Source organism: Sus scrofa, chromosome 15, assembly GCF_000003025.6.
Source record: "Sus scrofa isolate TJ Tabasco breed Duroc chromosome 15, Sscrofa11.1, whole genome shotgun sequence".
Taxonomy (NCBI): Eukaryota; Metazoa; Chordata; class Mammalia; order Artiodactyla; family Suidae; genus Sus; species Sus scrofa.
The window spans coordinates 52,516,700-52,535,995 of record NC_010457.5 but is presented as its reverse complement, the minus strand read 5'-3'; the positions used below and the strand labels follow the sequence as shown (position 1 = coordinate 52,535,995).

The 19,296-nt window shown below is 38.9% G+C and overlaps 1 long non-coding RNA gene across 2 annotated transcripts in view; it reads right to left on the bottom strand.

Annotated features, from left to right (window-relative positions):
- The window catches only part of LOC100511785, a 112,611-nt gene continuing 100,618 nt past the window's right edge, over positions 7,304-19,296 (bottom strand). For both annotated transcript variants that reach the window (XR_002339477.1, XR_002339476.1), the window contains exon 6: positions 7,304-7,529. This is a non-coding gene — a long non-coding RNA (uncharacterized LOC100511785). The remainder of the gene's footprint in view (positions 7,530-19,296) is intronic.

Below are 19,296 nucleotides of genomic sequence, written 5' to 3'. Positions count from 1 at the left end.
CCATGAACTGTCCGTCACACACCAGTACTTTCCAGCAGATGAGCTGAGCTCATAAATATACATCTATAGTCTTACATACACCAATAGCACAACTTCTTAAATTGGTAGAAGTGAACATATTCACAGACAGACCCAACTGTATAGTTTCTCTATAACATACAAAGAAAAGCATACACATCTAATTTATGCTTATATACTAATGTGTTTTAGTATTCCATCTTACTTTGAAAGGATCTAGATATTCAATTAATGCGGAGACCAGCTCAGCAGGATGGGGCTGAAGAACGGGTGCTGTGAAACTTAAGGGAAAAAGTTAACATAAAACAAAACACAGAGACATTTATCTTAAGTAAAGGTGGGAACCGGGGGACTCAAGGTCTCAGGGACCAAGAGCACTGCCTCAAGAAACCACACTGTTTTTATTGTGCTCTTTAGGATTATGTCAAGTGAGGAGGGGGTTATAGGTGCAGGATATAGGGTTATTTTTTAATTATTTTATAAGTTCTTTTTTTTATTATTTTAAAAGTCACTTAGCTGGTAGATAGTGAAGCTTTCACTCTGACCTTTAGGCATTTAACAATCATTAGCATTTGAGTTAGCAAGCTATGCATAGCATTTCAGAAAAACCTCACCGTGCTTCCGCGAAGGGCATGCCTATTTGTGGCAACCCAGCGTGCCTAGGTTTACACCTAGGCTCTCTTTGCTAATGCATATTCTTCTAACGACCGCTCATAAACCACTTGGCCATGAGGTTCCTCTTTCTCTTATTCTTCTGAGGACATATCATGCTTGTGCAAACAGTGTGCCAATCTGCACAGGTCAGGCGTGCCTAGACCAACACATTATGTCCTCATTCAGCTGACCCTCATTCAGCTTATGCCTTTGGTTCTTTGTTCTTAAGCTTAAGTCATTTGCCATCACTGTGACTGTTTTTCAAGCAGGAAGATAGGGTAAAGTAAAGCAGGACAAGATGGAGTTTTCAGCAAAGAGGCTAAGAAAATACTGTGGAAACATGTCTTGTGACAACTTAATATCTATGAACTCCATTTAGTATAAATCTAAGGTTTTAATATGCCTAAAAAATTCTCTTCCTGTCTACATTATTATAAAACATAATTACTGTTGAAACACAGCTTGTCTTTATAATGACTTTATATGGTTAAACATAAATTTATGTTTTTAATAATTATAAACATTAACAATATTAAACATTAGTAATACTAGCTCGATCAATCAGTAAGCCTGTATAAGTTTGTACAGAACATTCCCAAGTAGGATAAAAATCTATGTATATATTATGCTTAACCCCAATAAATCAGAGAAGATGAAGTTGTTTTTATTAAGCCCCAAATATTAAGCTAGTCTTGTTTGCCAAAACTTTATCTAAATTATGTAAGCTTGAATTTCTAAAAAATCTACTCAACTTGGTTTCCGTAAAGATAATTTTTTAAGTCAAGCACACTGAAAGTGGTGAGATCCAATGTCATTAACTTTTAGGAGTTTTAGGAATATTCAATTTATACAAGTGATGATTTATTGTTAAGCCATCTGAATAGAGCTCTTTTAAGAAATCCTATAACCTAATTTAGTAATATCTTGAGGCAGAGAAATATTACACACACGATGGGAGGTAAAAGCCCTTCTGAATTACAGATGCATAATTGTGCGAGCATAGAGATACCTAAGAGCTTCAATTCTAAAATTTCAGCCGTGAGTCAAGCATAAACACATAATTACAGAACTTACTGATCCATATCAAAGAGCTGTTCTCATCACAGTGGGTATGAATTTTTAATTTATTTGAGCTCAATATGGACAGCTAGACAAACAGAAAAGACTAACAAACCAGATTATCTGTTGTCTCTCATTCGAGAGGCAGGTCTCTATAAATCATTAATACATCCGACAGAGATCCCCGCATGGTAAGCCCATGAAACCCAAAGAACAGAACCAGAAAACAAGGGACTGCTTAGAAGATATCAAAGTCAAATCCTTGCCAGGCTGCCAGTGGGCAACAGACACTGCTGGGGATGCCAGGAAGGAATGGAGCCCAATGGTCTCGAAGAGGCCTCTTGGCCTGGGTGGAATAAATGAGGACGTGCAAGTAGGAGGCAGGAGTTCCCCTGGTGGCTCAGTGGTTAACAAATCCTACTAGGAACCATGAGGTTTCGGATTCAATCCCTGGTCTTGCTCAGTGGGGTAAGGATCCAGCGTCGCCGTGAGCTGTGGTGTAGGTTGCAGACACAGCTTGGATCCAGCGTTGCTGTGGCTGTGGCGTAGGCCAGCGGCTATAGCTCCAATTAGATCCCTAGCCTAGGAACCTCCATATGGCACAGGTGCAGCCCTAGAAAAGACCCAAAAAAAAAAAAAAAAAAAAAAAGGGAAGTAGGAGGCAGACCTGTCCAAGTCACGGCACCCAAAATATGCAAGACAAATGTACTATAAAATTAAGGAGATGACTTACTTAACTCAGGCAATTGCAACAGGGAGAACATTTGTGAATGAGGAACTTCTCAGAGGAGATGGAGGAAATCTGGGGTTTTATAGTAGCAAGTAAAGGAGGGAGTCATGAGGATGGATGGACAGTAAGTCTCATGGGATTCATGACAGAGGACACGCTTGTCTTGTACATAAGTGAAGGCAGCATGGTCCTTCATGGTTAGCCTTTTCCCAAAGTATAAAGGACTAGGAAAATTTCTTGACTGTCAAAACCCAGGGCTCAGAAAAAGTCCAGAAATGTCACTACCCTCCTTAACTTATAGCAGTTCTCAACATTTCAACAATGTGGAGACTTAAAAGCTGGGGTAGAAATGAAGAAGCAGAACTGTTTTTTGTTTTTGTTTTTTATGGCCGTACCTTCGGCATATGGAGTTCCTAGGCTAGGGTCAAATTGGGGCCGTAGCTGCTAGCCTATGCCACAGCCACAGCAACGCAGGATCCTTAACCCACAGGAGCGAGCCCAGGGATCAAACCTGTATCCTCATGGACACTATGTCGGGTTCTTAACCTGCTGAGCCACAATGGGAACTCCAGCAAAGCTGTTTAATTGGAAAAAGTTATTCTAGTGATTTTGATTGCACTATCTCTCAAATGAAAATCTCTTATCCTGTAAGTTCTCAATGATATAGTCATATCCCTTTCTGACATATGACGTTTTATATTTAATTTCTCTCAGCATCTCTCTTAGATGGCAAATATAGGCACTTGTAGACAGGTATAATGATATGCATTGTATGTTCAGCTGTAGAAAGTAAAAGACTGAAAACAACTTAAAAGCATGTCAATGGAGAAATAAATATATCAAATTCTATTTATGCATGAGATATATAACATGGCAGTTTAAACATATTTACACACATTATCACAAATAGATCTTAAATTGATAATGTGAAAGAAAAGTAGAATACGACACCAATACTGAATCATTAATTATGTAAATTTAACTTGCAATACAGGAACACTAATGTATGTAGTAAATACATACATTATACATATGATGCCATTTTTTAAAATGGACAAGATCTGGGGTAGTCAATTCCTAACCACCAGCCACAGGTGGTTACTGAGCTTTGGATCTGGGTAGTCAATTCCTAACCACCAGCCACAGGTAGTTACTGAGCTTTGGAATTTAGCTAACACTAAATGAGATGTGCTGTAAGTGTTAAGCCACATACTGATTTTGAAGACTTAGTATAAAAAAGGAAGTAATACTTTTTTGATGTTGATGACCTGCTAAATGATAGCTTGAATATACTGGGTAATTTAATTTTATTACTAAAATTAATGCCTGGAGTTCTTGTTGTGGTTGAGCAGGTTAAGAATCCAACTAGGATGCAGGTTCAATCCCTGGCCTCACTTGACAGGTTAAGGATCTGGCATTGTCATGAGCTGTGTGTAGTTCTCAGATGCAGCTCAGATCTGGGGTTTTGTGGCTATGACATAGGCTGGCAGCTGTAACTCTGATTTGGCCCCTAGCCTGGTAACTTTCATTTGTCCCAGGCAAATAAAACAAAATAAAATAAATCCCACTGTTTCTCTTTAATTTTTTTATTTTTTAAAAATTTTGGCTGTGCCCGAAGTATACAGAACTTCCTCAGCCAGGGATCAAACCCGTGCCACAGCAATGACCTGAGCCACAGCAGTGATAACACCAGACCCTTAAGCTGCTGTGCCACCAGGGAACTTCATCTTTTTACTTTTTAAAAATGTGGCTACTAGACATTTAAAATTACATTCATAGCTCCCATTACATTTCTGGTGGACAGTGCTGGGCTAGAGGTTTACAACTCAAGCCCAGCCCACTGGTTACCCTGAGAGAAGGGGAAGGAAGTAGCACTTGGGTTGACATTTAGCAAATTTTTTATTTTAGCAAGGTTTAATTGTAGAAAAAAATAGACTAGAAGCAAAAGAAAAATGTTGAGAGTTGCCTACTCAAAAGTATGAAAATAGAGATGACTATTATGTCATATCCCTTTAATTTCTCAAAAGAGAAAAAATAAAAAAAAGTTTTTGGACTAAATGGTTTCAAAACACTTACATAGTTCCCACTCCCATATTTGAGTAGATACAGTGAACATTGCACTGGAATAAGAAACAGCACAAAACTGGAGCTTGTGAAAAACTACCTACGTAGCCTTAGAAAAATTGTCACATTTTTTTCTGGACCTAATTTTTTTTCTTTAAAATGAGTGGTTGAGGAGAATTTTTAAGATCTCTCCAGCTCTCAAAGAAACCTGATTTTTTCCCCCTCTGGTATCATTTCAGGGGTCTAGTAGGGCAAATGTGTCATGAACTATTGGGAAAAGCTTATATTTATCAAAACAAATGTTTATAGCCACAGCCATGACACTGCTGTACCATACTGCATATAACTGGTCTGATGGGTTTGTTTTAGAAATTTGGCATAATTCTGACTTTATCACCATGAAAATACTGAGTTCTTTTGAATGTATTTTTCTTTTTCTGTGAAGAAACTTGCCTTTAACTTGTATCAGGGAAACAGCACGATAACAGACTGTTATTGGAATTTGATGACCCACGTTACTCTGTATAATGCTGGTGATAGGACTTGGAAGTAATTATGTGTGCGGTCCTTCAGAATATTGCTGAGGGCCTTCTGTCCGTAAAGTATTATGGCATAGATAATATCCAAAATAAATGTTCCACTAACCTCCACACTGACTAAGAAATAAAGGACTCAATAGTATTATTGCTTTTGTTTTGTTTTTGTTTTTGCTTGCGGCATGTGGAAGTTTCCTGGCTAGGGATAGAATCAGAGATGCAGCTGTCAGCCGTAGCCACAGCCACAGCAATGCAGGATCCAAGCTGCATCTGCAACCTACACTACAGCTCACTGCAACACGGACCCTTAACCCACTGAGCCAGGCCAGGAATCAAACCCATGTCCTCATGGATACTAGTCGGGTTCCTTACTGCTGAGACACAACAGGAAGTCCTATCTATTACTGTTTGAAAATTCTCTTTCAAAATGCAAATTGGCTCTCATCATACGTAATAATTACTGTTCTTTACTATAGGTCTTTCCCAAAGCTACTAACTATAGCTTCATATTTAAATGGGAGAGAAAAAAAAAGACTCCTTCTACTTCTGTTGCTATTGCCTAACTCATCATTTTCTCTTGTTTTTATTTCTTCCTTTCTATTTAATGAGTGTTTGAATGTGGTACTGGGTCACTATTCAAAGATATGCAAATATAAAAGTTTAACAAGAGTAGAAACGTACTTGGATAAAGCGCATCTTCTAACAATTTTTTAGTCAAAATATGCCACAGGAAATTATATAAGATGTGCAATTTATACTATCTGGACGGAACATAAAGAATAATCTTTCGTTAACAGCTCTAAAACTAGCTCATCATTGTAACAGGTAGAAAACCAAGTTCTAGTTTTTCATAAACACTGTATTAGGCAGTAAAATAAAACACAGAAAATTGTCTTATGGATAAACCCAGCAAAACTGAGCCAGCTTTGATAAAAAGTTTAGCACATTTTATTGCTTCTTTCCAGACTCAAATATTGTAAACTAAAGGAAGTAAGGTATCTTTCTTCCTGCAAACGTTCTATGTCTTTCTGTATCCATTCACGGCTTGTCTTGCACTATCCTCCTCAGGTTTTGCATTCTAGAACAACCAGACACTTTTTCTTTTTTCCTTTTTATGGCCACACTGGAGGCTTATGGAAGTTCTCAGGCCAGGGACTGAATTGGAGCCCCAACTGTGACCCAAGCCACAGCTGTGACCTATGCCAGATCCTTTAACCCACTGCAGTGGGCCAGGAATCGAACCTGCACCTCTACAGTTGGATCCTTAACCCACTGTACCATGGCAGACACAAGAACAACCAGACACTTTAAGATAAAACTCTTTTAATCTTGATAAACAAAAATACACCCCATTACTTTGCCTACACAGTTATCTTTGTCTGACACTAGTTTTCAGTATAACCTCAAACCTCATAGCAATGATAACTTTTATTATTATTATTATTATTTTTTAATTTTCCCACTGTACAGCAAGGGGGTCAGGTTATCCTTACATGTATACATTACAATTACATTTTTCCCCACCCTTTCTTCTGTTGCAACATGAGTATCTAGACAAAGTTCTCAATGCTATTCAGCAGGATCTCCTTGTATATCTATTCTAGGTTGTGTCTGATAAGTCCAAGCTCCCGATCCCTCCCACTCCCTCCCCCCCCATCAGGCAGCCACAAGTCTCTTCTCCAAGTCCATGATTTTCTTTTCTGAGGAGATGTTCATTTGTGCTGGATATTAGATTCCAGTTATAAGTGATATCATATGGTATTTGTCTTTGTCTTTCTGGCTCATTTCACTCAGGATGAGATTCTCTAGTTCCATCCATGTTGCTGCAAATGGCATTATGTCATTCTTTTTTATGGCTGAGTAGTATTCCATTGTGTATATATACCACATCTTCCGAGTCCAATCATCTGTTGATGGACATTTGGGTTGTTTCCATGTCCTGGCTATTGTGAATAGTGCTGCAGTGAACATGTGGGTGCATATGTCTCTTTTAAGTAGAGTTTTGTCTGGATAGATGCCCAAGAGTGGGAAGCAATGATAACTTTATCAAAGTATCTAACGTCTATCTCACAGAGAAAAATGATCACTGAGAACTATCTACCGGGAAGTTCCCATCATGGCTCAGGGGAAACGAATATGACTAGAATCCAGGAGGATGCAGATTCGATCCCGGCCCCCCACCCACCCCTCAGTGGGTTAAGGATCCAGTGTTGCTGGCTCTGGCCTTGCTGTGGCTGTGTTGTAGGTCAGCTGCAGCTCTGATTGGACCCCTAGCCTGGGAACTTCCCTATGCCATGGAAAAAAAAAAAAAAGCTATCTGCCACCTGCAAGCATTTTAGCAGATTCTCCAAGTTCGTGAATATACATAAATCAACATTCTACAGTCACATTCTTACCGTGGGTTGTGGGACAGCTAACCATATTTGTTAATGTGACCCAAAGACACAGATATTCCACAGCATGTAGATCTACAAGTAAAATAGATACATTTGAAACTATGCTTAGTCATCTCTATTTTATAATGTAGTCATCCTCAAAAATTTATCTGGATGTCCAGTGATTATTCATTAATTAAATTTCATATTAATCTAAAGTTTCAAGTTACTTAAGGGTCTTAGAAATTATGTTCAAGGTGATAGACTATAAAATATGATTACTGATAACATAAAAAGGTTTATGGAATAAAGACTGAAAGTTATTAATCACAAATTGACATTTTTCAGAGAGAATTATACTCAATATCTGTTAACAAATTATCATGGAAAAGAACCTGAAAAAGAATATATATTTATAAAACTGAATCACTTTGCTGTATATCAGAAATTAACACAACATTATAAATCAACTATGCTTCAATAAAAACAAAACAAAAAACAAATTAACATTTTCACAGTCTTATGTATAATGGAGGAATAATATTAGCTTTCTCTTGATAAACAATCCAATATAAAATATTTAGAAAGTTCAGATTAACTTGTTTCTTCATGAGAAAACAAACTTTAATCTTTTAACAACAGAATGTCCTCTTGTATTGTATTCCATGCTGATAAAATTTGGGAAAAGATCCAGAACTGAATTTTTTCTTCCTTTCTTAAACTTGAATTATTAAACTAAGGAGTCATCTTAATTGTTTGAACTTGTACTCTTACATAAAAATACTGTTGAACTGGTAGTTTCTCTAAGAATTTTTTTAAAGGTCCAGTGCATTTTAAATTTTACAAGTTCAGATTCCTCATTTTCTGTGGGTTTTGGAAATATCTCTATGAATCAATATGAACAGAGCTCCTTTAACTTAAGATATATTATAATCTAATGTATTAAACCCATTGGAGGTAGTAAAACAATTTATACTCAACAATAAGCATTAAAGAGCTTCCTGAATTACAGATATACACACATAGAGAGCTTATTATCTCAGCCGCAGGTCTAATATAGACACACAAATATCACTGTTCAGATCTCAGAGTTTTTCCCTTCCTTAGTGGACTCAGAATTTTTAATTGATTTGAGACAAACAAACAACAAACAGCTTGGACTCTGTTGTTTCTCACCTAACAGCAACAAGATCTGTATCATCCATTCACCAGAAATTACCAAGTGGCCAGGCCATAAAACCAAGTCCCCAGTCACTGCTGCGAACAAATAGGGAATAACCTATGAGTTGTATGTGATCAAGGAAAAAACAAAACCAACAAATTAATAGAAAGTGTTGGGCTGGGGCGGGGGAAATCTAGAAAGTCAGCAAATCTAAAAATCTATTGCCACCGGAAAGGAGAGAAACAAAATCAAACAAGCCAGTTCTTGCACTTAAACAGCCTACCTCTCAGGCAGTGCATTTTATTTGGCCCTGCCTAGTGAGGCCCCCTGGTTATCTTGGTACAACAAAATCAATGCGCTAAATGTGTCAATTGATTTTTAAAAAGCTTTTTATTGTGGAATATTTCAAATATCTAAAATCGAGAAAAGATAGTATAATGAAATCCATGCACCAATCACTGAGCTTTATCTAAAATCGAGAAAAGATAGTATAATGAAATCCATGCACCCATCACTTTAACAACTGTCACTCATGCAAATTTTTTTATCTACATCCACACCGGCTTCCCTTCTCCTGCTTGATTATTTTGAAGCAAATTTGTATATACTATTGTAATATTTCATTTTTAATATGTCATGCCTCAGTGGGTATCTATAGAAAGTAAGAATGCTTTCCCCCAAAAGCCATAATAATATCAGTGAATCCCACCTCTATTCCCATAACTTACCAGAATCCCATCATGTCATCAAGTATCTAAGTGGAGTTTAAAAGTCACTACTGGCCTATAACTATCATAGATGGTTTGCTTGAATCAGAATGTATGCTGTGTCCACACACTGCATTTGCTTGATGTAGCTCTGAAGTCTCGCTGAATCCATAATTTCATCTTCTATTTGTTTCTTTCTTTCTTTTTGTCTTTTTAGGGCCCCCACCCATGGCATATGGAAGTTCCCAGGCTAGGGGTCCAATCAGAGCTATAGCTGCTGGCCTATACCAGAGCCACAGCAACACCAGATCTGAGCTGCATCTGTGACCTACACCACAGCTCATGGCAACACCAGATCCTTAACCCACTAATCGAGGCCAGTGATCAAACCCGCATCTTCATGGATGCTAGTCAGGCTCTTTACCACTGAGCCATGATGGGAACTCCGCATCTTCTATTTCTTATTCTTTTTACCTTGATTACTATTTGTTGGAGAAACCGTGTCCTCGATCCCTTAAATTTCTCCGTATTCTGGACTTTACTGATTGCACCATCAGAGTTTAGTTTAACACCACTCTCATCCCTATATCTTCTGTAAACTAGGAGTTATAGTAGACATTTGATGAGATTCAGTTTTGATTTATGGGCAAGCATTCTTCATAAGTTAAATCGTGTACTTCTATCAGCATGTACTGTTGGTCTTTTTCTGTGGTGATAAAATTGATCAGTGGCTTCAGATGTTGTCAGCTTGAAACTTTTATTATTAAGCTCCCCTTCAGCTCTTTATAAAATGATTTTGGGTTGATGATTGATGCCTGGGGACGTTATTTCATTAAGGATTGCAAAGGATTCCATCATATCTTCCTGATTCATTAGCTGGAATGCTTCTTTCAAGAAAAAGGTTCTTTTGAACAAGAAGGTGATATAATCAAAGGTATACTTGAGGAGAATAAACATGATAGTGATATGAAAAATGGATAGGAAGGTGAGATACCAGGGACAAAGAATTCAGGATTCCTGAGAACCACCTCTGTGAGTGGGAATGGCTTACCTGAAAAAAAAAGGTAACAATGGGAGGGTAGAAACTGGCCCCCCAAATGCACTAGAACAATAGAGGCTGATGGACTGGTGGCCCAATGGTGTCTTTGATAAGTTGACTCTGGAATCTTGAACACAAGTCTTGATATACCAATGCCAGAACAATACAGATTCACTCAAGGGAGTTAAAAGAACAGGAACAGGAGCTTGCAGCTGGCTGACGTGAGGGAAGGCCATAAAAAACCTGGTGTCTGGGGAAATGTCAGTGCCACTAACAGCCACAGAGAGGACTGGTGTTTGGAGGAAGGGATAGCTGATGGATTCAGCTCTTTGTGTGTCCGTTTCAGCTCTTTGTTGATACGGTCTCCCTGCTGGATTTTCTATTGCTTTGGGGAGCCTGATTTTGAAGAGCTTCACAGTGATTTCTGTCCATTCCCGGAGGGACCGCCTTTATGACCTAATGTTTCTCACCATCTGGAAATGGAGAGGTTTTTCCCGACATCTAACCGGAATTTTTATTCTCTACTTTTCCCCCCTCTCTGAGCTGCAAACACAATCATTTCCAGGGTTTATGGTTAAATATTTTGATCTTTCAAAGTCTGAGGGACTGCTGTGATGACTCAGCTAATTTGGAATTCAGCAGGTTGTCTCCGAGGGTCTTTTAAATACATAAACAAGGGCATTTTATTCCATTCCATTGCCCCTACTTAACCTTTTTTCCTACCCCCTTCAAAGATTCTTCTCCCTCCTGCATTCTTCAATTACTGAGCTGTCATTTCCATGCCTGGCCTCCTGCTGGAATAACGTACATGGACAGTATTTAGTTCTGTGGGCTTTGCCCATAAATCACTCTCCCACTTTCTAATCATATATGTTCCTGTTCTTTTAATTCCCTTGAGTTCGTCTATATTGTTCTGGCATCAGTATACCCAGACTTGTGTTCAAGATTCCAGAGTCAACTTATCAAAGACACTCAAAAAGAGAATTTTCTCTTTTGCTTCATTGGGTCACCATTCCATCAGCCTCTATTGCTTTGCCTGCCAGTCCGTGAATTCCTTAATGTTTATCAATGTTTTTCCCTGATACTGGGAAAACCACATTAACCAAAGAACACAGAATTTAGAAATGAGGAAATACTTTATTTCTGCTTTATTCTGATTGTACTGTTGCGTGGTTAAGCCACTGAACTCAGAGAAATGCTATCCTAGTTCTATCACCACATAAATAATAGACCTTGTCCTTTAAACACTTTCTAGAAATAGAATTTTTAAAGCAGAATTTTAAAATATTACACCAAAGGAGCTGGATATATAAAATAATCGTATCGGAGACTTTCCTGAAAAGTACCCTTTTAAACAATGAATAACAACTTCCAAAGGAACCTGTCTAATTTCTGCAAGTTGAATTTTCTTTAAATGGAAGTCTGGGGGGACACACCAGCTTTTATTTCTAATATAAGTAAAGAAAAAGTCCAGCACAGAGCAGAGTATCAAGTTATACCAACCAGCGGGATTTTTAAGACTACAGGGCAGAGCATAAGATGGACTGGTTGCTTACCTTCCATGAAGCATGCCTGCATCCAAGAAAAAGTATCAATAGCATGATCGACATGACTCAAGTTTTAGTGCAGTCAGTGCAGACACCTGTCCTCTGTCCCTCACCATTAGCACAGAAAGGCACTCACTGAGGAAGACGGCCTTTTTTTGTTGGTTTAAAGTTCTCAAAAACTTTAGTTTTTTTCCTGTAGGTTTCTATTTTTAAAAAATTGAAGAAGGGAGTTCCCTTCATGGCTCAGCAGTTAACGAAACCAACTAGGATCCATGAGGATGTGGGTTTGATCCCTGGCCTCGCTTAGTAGGTTAAGGATCTGGCATTGCCATGAGCTGTGGTGTAGGTCACAGACACGGCTTGGATCCAGTGTTGCTGTGGCTTGATGTAGGCTGGCAGCTGTAGTTCTGATTCGACCCCTAGCCTGGGAACCTCTATATGCCGCAGGTGCGGCCCTAAAATAGAAAAACAAAAAAAATTCAGGAGCGATGATTAAAAAAATAGAAAATAAACAAACAAAAAAGAAAAATTGAAGTATAGTTGATTTACAATGTTGTGTTAGTTTCGGGTATACAGTGAAGTGATTCAATTTTACATAAATGAATATATACATATATATATATATTCTTTTTCAGATTCTTTTCCATTATAGGTTATTACAAGACACTGAATACAGTTCTCTGTGTTATACAGGAGGTCCTTGTTGTTTACCTATTTTATATATAGTGGTGTGTATCTGTTAATCCCAAACTCCTATTATATCCCTCCCCCCTGCCTTCTCCTTCGGTAACCATAAATTTGTTTTCTATGTCTATGAGCCTATTTCCATTTTGTAAATAAATTCATTTGTATCATTTTTTACATTCCACATATAAATGATGTCATATGCTATTTATCTTTCTTTGTCTGACTTACTTCACTCAGTATGATCATCTCTAGGTCTATCCATATTGCAGCAAATGGTGTAATTTCCTTCTTTTTTTCCTCTTAGGGACGAACCTGCAGCATATGGAAGTTCCCAGGCTAGGGGTCAAATTGGAGCTGCATCTGCTAGCCTAAGCCATGGCCACAGCGACATGGAATCCAAGCTACATCTGCGACCTACACTGTAGCTTGTGAAAATGCCAGATCCTTAATCCAATGCATGGACACAAGTCAGGTTCTTAACCTGCTGAGCCACAACTAGAACTCCAGATTTCATCTTTTTTTATGGCTGAGTGACATTTCATTGCATAGACACACCACATCTTGAAAGAAGGCTTCTGTGTTTGGTGCAGGGCTTGGATGTGGCTGGGACTTAAAGCACATATTTCATGATTCTTCAAACTGTGAACCATTGGTAAATTATAATATCCATCTCCAGGAGCTGTAAAACAGACCGAGTGGCCTCTGAAAAAAACTTTGGTGAAGCCCTTCCATTCCCAGCTCTCGAAAAAAAAGCTAGATCATCCATAGAAATTTGCAGATAGAAGTTCAGCTATAGGGAATCAAATGCGGGAGCCAGTCCCACCTAGCCTCTGGGCCACTGTGTTCTCTAGGTCCTGCATGCTAGAATGAGTCAGCCTGTGGAATAAAAACTGAGTCAGATATTCTGTACCCCAAGCCTAGAGAGGCCACCACAGTGGTGACAGGGCTGGTCTCCAGGCCAAAACGTTGTGCTGCATGCTGGATGTTTAAAGCTGGAAGCCTTGCTGATGTGTAGTCAAGTCCATTATAACTGGTGAGTTTTTAAAATTTCAGACGTCACACCTGAGAAAGCACTCCTTGTCAAACTAAAAAAAAAAAAAAAAAAAAAAAATGCATTCTTGAAGTTAGAGGGATCCCAAGCTATTCGGTTTCCATTCATTCAAAAAGATATTTGAGTGTTATTAAATTAGATCTCAGAACTTCCACCTGATCATGGATTTATAGAGTCTCCATTTAGCTAAGCCCTCCAGAATTAAGGAGTGACCCAGGTAATGAAAAGCAGTCAGCGGGTTGGTGGAAGTTTCCTTTTTCTGCCTGGTATGTGTTAGTGAGTTAGAAAGATAAAGAGCAAGATCATCTTTCTAAAATGTATGCTAGGTGGCTCATTTTTTTCCTCACCAAATCCAAAGTCAAACAGGGTCATGTCTGTATGAACAGCTCCCAGCAAGTCATACTGAGTTCCACCTGTTATTAAAACCCAGTGAAATCTGTTTAAAATGAACATTCCAGGCAGCTGATAATGGGGGAATACATCTCTTGAGATGTGTATATGGAAGAGGAGGTAGTATATTGTGAACAGGCAGCAATGGATAGTCATAGCTCCATCTTGATGCTGGGAATGGGGGAGGCAGGAAAACAGAGTATGTGGTGGGGCTATCTTCCTCTCATCTTCTGCCATACATGCCTCTTCAAATCTCCACCCAATGGTCTCACAGAATCCAGGGTTACTTCCCTGATTTGCCACTGAAAGTGTAGCCAAACCCTGTTCCATGGGTGAGACACCTCTAATAGCTCCAAATTTCTCTATCTTGAAATTATCTTTCAGGCTCAATCACTGACTGAGAATTCTTGATTTCACCTTTCATCCTACCTACTTTTTCTGAGATGATAAACCCTGGGAGGCTGAGTACGAAAATCTTCTCGAATTCCTTCTTCCTTCATTCTCAAAAGCCTACATGAATGAAAGAAATGAGACGATCAGGTGCAAGGTGCGGTCTACGACCTTGTGGTGAGGCTGGGAATGGTGGTGTGCAGCACATTTCTCAACCCTAAAAATGAAGATTTGGACTAGTGACTCAGCTGGTAACTTTGCTTTTCAGACTGTAGCTCGATGAAATGTCCCATGATGAGCTGGAAGGCCATCTAGCACTTGTCATGACCTGCTTGGCAAAAGAGTCTGACAATATAGTCTGGCCCCAGCAGGTTGGTGTTAAAAAGATACCCTCGAGTCGGAAAATGCCAGAAAGACGCTGAAATTTGTGACTCATCAGTAATGAACTGTAGAGACAATTAGCTAAATTCATCTAATTTGCTGAAATTCACAGCTAGGATTTCAATTTGCAAGTAAAGTGTCTGCAGCTGTTCTGCCTTTCAGCATATACAAAACTTGCAGCACGAAATCGTCTCTGTAATAATTTTCATAGCACTGAGTTTGAAGCAAAACTTCTGCACTTTCAGTGGGGCTATGTGTTCCATGTTCAGTACTGCCATAGTAAAAAAGTGAAAGATCTAGGCAAACAAAATCCCTTCCATCCACCCAGAGTGATCAAGTCAGGCCATGTTAGCTTAGAATGTGGTAAATGATGATACTGCATTAGAACATAAATTGTCCAGGGTATAAAATGACAAGTTGTCCAAGATTCAGCCAATGAAACCAAATAAGAAGCCTTCTTTTTTGAAAATTCGCTCACTTCTTTTCGTGCTAGTGTTTGCCTTTCTCTATAATTCTTGTGGAAGTTACAGAAATCAAGCAAATAATTACTGATTAAGGAAAGAGGCAAGGCAAATATTACAAAGAAGAGGAAGATCTCTGTGTTATGAGATATCAAGCTGTAATCATCATTATTTACATTGAGTCACCTTGAACAACCCTCAAACCTTGTTTGGAAGGGTCCTTGAAGTTTTCCTCCCTTGGCAAATTTTTATATGTAAATTAAAGAGTTAAAGTTTTTGTTTTGTTTTGTTTTGTTGCTTTTTAGGGCCAAGGCATATGGAAGTTTCCAGGAGAGGGGCTGAATCAGAGATACAGATGCTGGCCTATACCACAGCCACAGCAATGTGGGATCGGAGCCGCATCTTTGACCTACACCACAGTTCACGGTAACGCAGGATCCCTGACCCACTGAGCGAGGCCAGGGATCGAACCCGTGTTCTCGCAGATACTAGTCGGATTCATTTCTGCTGCACTACAATGAAAACTCCAAGAGTTAAAGCTTTGATGGTTGTGGCCACAAGATCCTAAGAAAATTTACATTTGGTGTTTAGGAGTTATCTGCTTATACTCTTTATTGACTATTTATGGAAGGTTTTCTGGCATTTGCCTTTGTTGGTGTTTGAGTGTGTGGGTTTGTGTTTGTGTAACTAGAGGGACACAAATATCCAGATTAGTATAACATGAAAAATGTGTTTCCCACTCCTCTGCATGTGTTGTATAGGCACCTCAAACAATTTGCCCACAAAACCATCAGGTCTTTAAAAATAGACACTGGTTGCACTAATAGTGAGAAATGGGTGAACACTATAGCTGTTTCCACAACAAACCTGTTAGCTGAAAATGTGTCAAATTAAAACAAGCGTTAGACCAAATCGTGACACACAGATCATCACGTATTAGCAAAGCAGGCACATAACAACAGAGAGACAGCACAGTGAGTAAGGTGACCAGCTGTCCCAATTTTAGCACTGAAGTCCCAAGTGCAGGAAACCCCACAGTCCTGAGCAAACCAGGACCTTCAGTCATCCTAGAAATTCTCTCTTCTTTAAGATGCCTTAGTCACACTCTGAAAGGAGGAGTTACATGTAGCTGATGAAAGAATTCTGAAGCAGGATGCAGTAAAGCTCATAGCTGAAGAAAATATTTTAGCCTATGCATAAATTGTGAAAATTGCTCACTTCACCACAAAAAACTCATATGGGCATCGTTATGCTAGTGGATTAGCCGTGACTTTAAACAAAGAAACCCTATTTCTTTTTTTTTTTTTTTTTTTTTTTTTGTCTTTTTGTCTTTTGTTGTTGTTGTTGCTATTTCTTGGGCCGCTCCCGCGGCACATGGAGGTTCCCAGGCTAGGGGTTGAATCAGAGCTGTAGCCACCGGCCTACGCCAGAGCCACAGCAACGCGGGATCCGAGCCGCATCTGCAACCTACACCACAGCTCACGGCAACGCCAGATCGTTAACCCACTGAGCAAGGGCAGGGACCGAACCCGCAACCTCATGGTTCCTAGTCGGATTCGTTAACCACTGCGCCACGACGGGAACTCCAGAAACCCTATTTCTAATTCTCATTGCTCTGTTTTGAAAAGCCCCAGCTATTGATGAGCAGAGCAGCTGTAGAAACCTCTGGGTTTTTGGTTACAGGTTTGCTGACCACCAAGAGTGTGGATTAAACTAACACTATGTATTTAAATACCACCATATATGATCAAATATTTTAGAGAGTGGTTATCGAAATACTTCTTGCCTTAAGAAAACTGACAGAAATGTACAGACTAAGAAACTTGGGAAAGAGTGCTTTTGAAGGATAGGAAATCTAAAGAACTATTTGCTAATGACTTCTTCAGAACATCAAATTGTCTCTGTAACGATATCCAACTTCCACAGAAAGGAAGTGAAAATGTTTTCCCTGGAATTTCGAGATTAAAGGAAACCCATGACATTCTAACAAGAAGCCGACCTACTAGAGGAATAGTTTGGGGCAGCAGTGCTTGAATTCTAGTCCCTTCCATACCTCTTGGCAAGCTCTTTAACTTGGTGAGGTCACTTTATGTCTTTTGAATTTTTGTCGCTTTTGTCATAATGAGTAGTTGATCTTTAAGACTCTTCTAGCTTTAAAAGTGTCAGTGCAACCACTATGGGAAACAGTATGAAGATTCCTCAGAAAACTAAATACAGAACTACCATATGATCCAGCAATCCCTGGGCATATATCTGTACAAAACATTCATTCAAAACATACACTTACCCCTATGTTCACTGCAGCACTATTCACAATAGTCAAGACATGGAAACAACCTAAATATCCATCAATAGATGAATGGATTAAGAAGATGTAGTACATACATACAATGGAGTACTACTCTATCATACTAAATGGAATAAGTCAGAAAGAGAAAGATAAATACCAAATGATATCACTTATATGTAGAATGTAAAATATGGCACAAATGATCTTATCTACAAAACAGAAACAGAGACATAGAGAACAGACTTGTGGTTGCCAAGAGGGAGGGGGGAGGGAATGGGAAGGGGTGGGATTTGGGGGTTAGTAGAGGCAAACTATTACATTTCGAAAGGATAGACAATAAGGTCCTCCCATATAGCAGAGGGATGTCCAGTTCTCCTGGGATAGACAACGATGGAAAAGAATATAAAAAAGGATACCTATATTTATATATCTATATATCTTTATATCTATATATCTATATCTGAGTCACTTTGCTATAGGGCAGAAATTGGTATATTGTCAATTAACTATACTTTACTTTTAAAAATAAATAAATATTTTTGAAGTGATGTTTAGATTATAATTCTAAGAATTTGAAATTTTCACTTCAAAGTTTGAGGAGATAGCTTTTCCTGTGTTCTGCCAGTGCTAAGTGTACATTTGGCCGACCTCCACACACTAGTTCTTCAACTACTGTCTCTGACTCCATTGGAAATGGTAGATGATTTCTCTGAGGCAGAGGATACAGCTAGGAGCACAGTGGCGATTTGTTGATGCCATGGCAGCATCTTCAAGGCGTCTGAGTCCTTTTGACTCCTGGAATAGTGAATCTATCTTGGCCACTGAAAGAGCTTCATACAAACATTCTGAGTGCATGTTTACTTCATATTCAAAGACAATGCCCTAAATAGTCATTCTCTAGGAATGCAGACCTTACAGCTTTGGCATTAAATTTCTCTAAATGGAATTTGCTGTACAGATAAAGCACAAAACACAGCAAGCTTGGACTCTGAGGACATTTCCTTTGATAAAACACACACACAAAGTCCATGGGAATAATATTATTGAGCCCCTTGTTTATGTGAGAGCCATGATTTTTACAAGGCAAGGTGAAGCTATCCAGACCAATTCTCCAGAATGTTTCGGTTGATTTCGCAAACTGATGTGCTGCCTTATTCTGACATCTAAATCAAGTGACACTGTCCACTTTCAGGGCACAAATGAGGAGACTGGCACCAGACTACAGCAGTTAGACTGCCGGAGAATCGATACAGGCCATTTAAGCATCAGGCCTGACTATGTTTCATTTTTGACACTCGAGTTTATGCTCCTTGAGTGGGGGAGCTTTAACTCCACAGCAGCAATAAACTCATTAGGAAGTGTCAGCTGGGATTATAGTGCATGTTAAATAAATATCACCAACGCTGAGACACAGTCGTCATTAACTCTTTAGCAGCATCTGGACGTGAATGCAATCTAAGCAGTTTTAGGTGTGGGCAGACCTTGAGAGCAATTTCTCTCTCCCATAGATTAGTCACAGTGCTTGGATAACAACAGTAGGAAAGGCTGTCTATGAGCCTAGAAGAGTTCTCTTCTCTGGAAACTTGCAACAAAAGGATATGCCGACTAACACCTTTAAGGGGATTTTCTCTAAATATCATATGATATTGCTTATATGTGGAATTTTTAAAAAAATGATACGAATGAATTTATTTACAAAACAGAAATAGACCCAAAGACATAGAAACAAACTTATGGTTACCAAAGGGGAAAGGG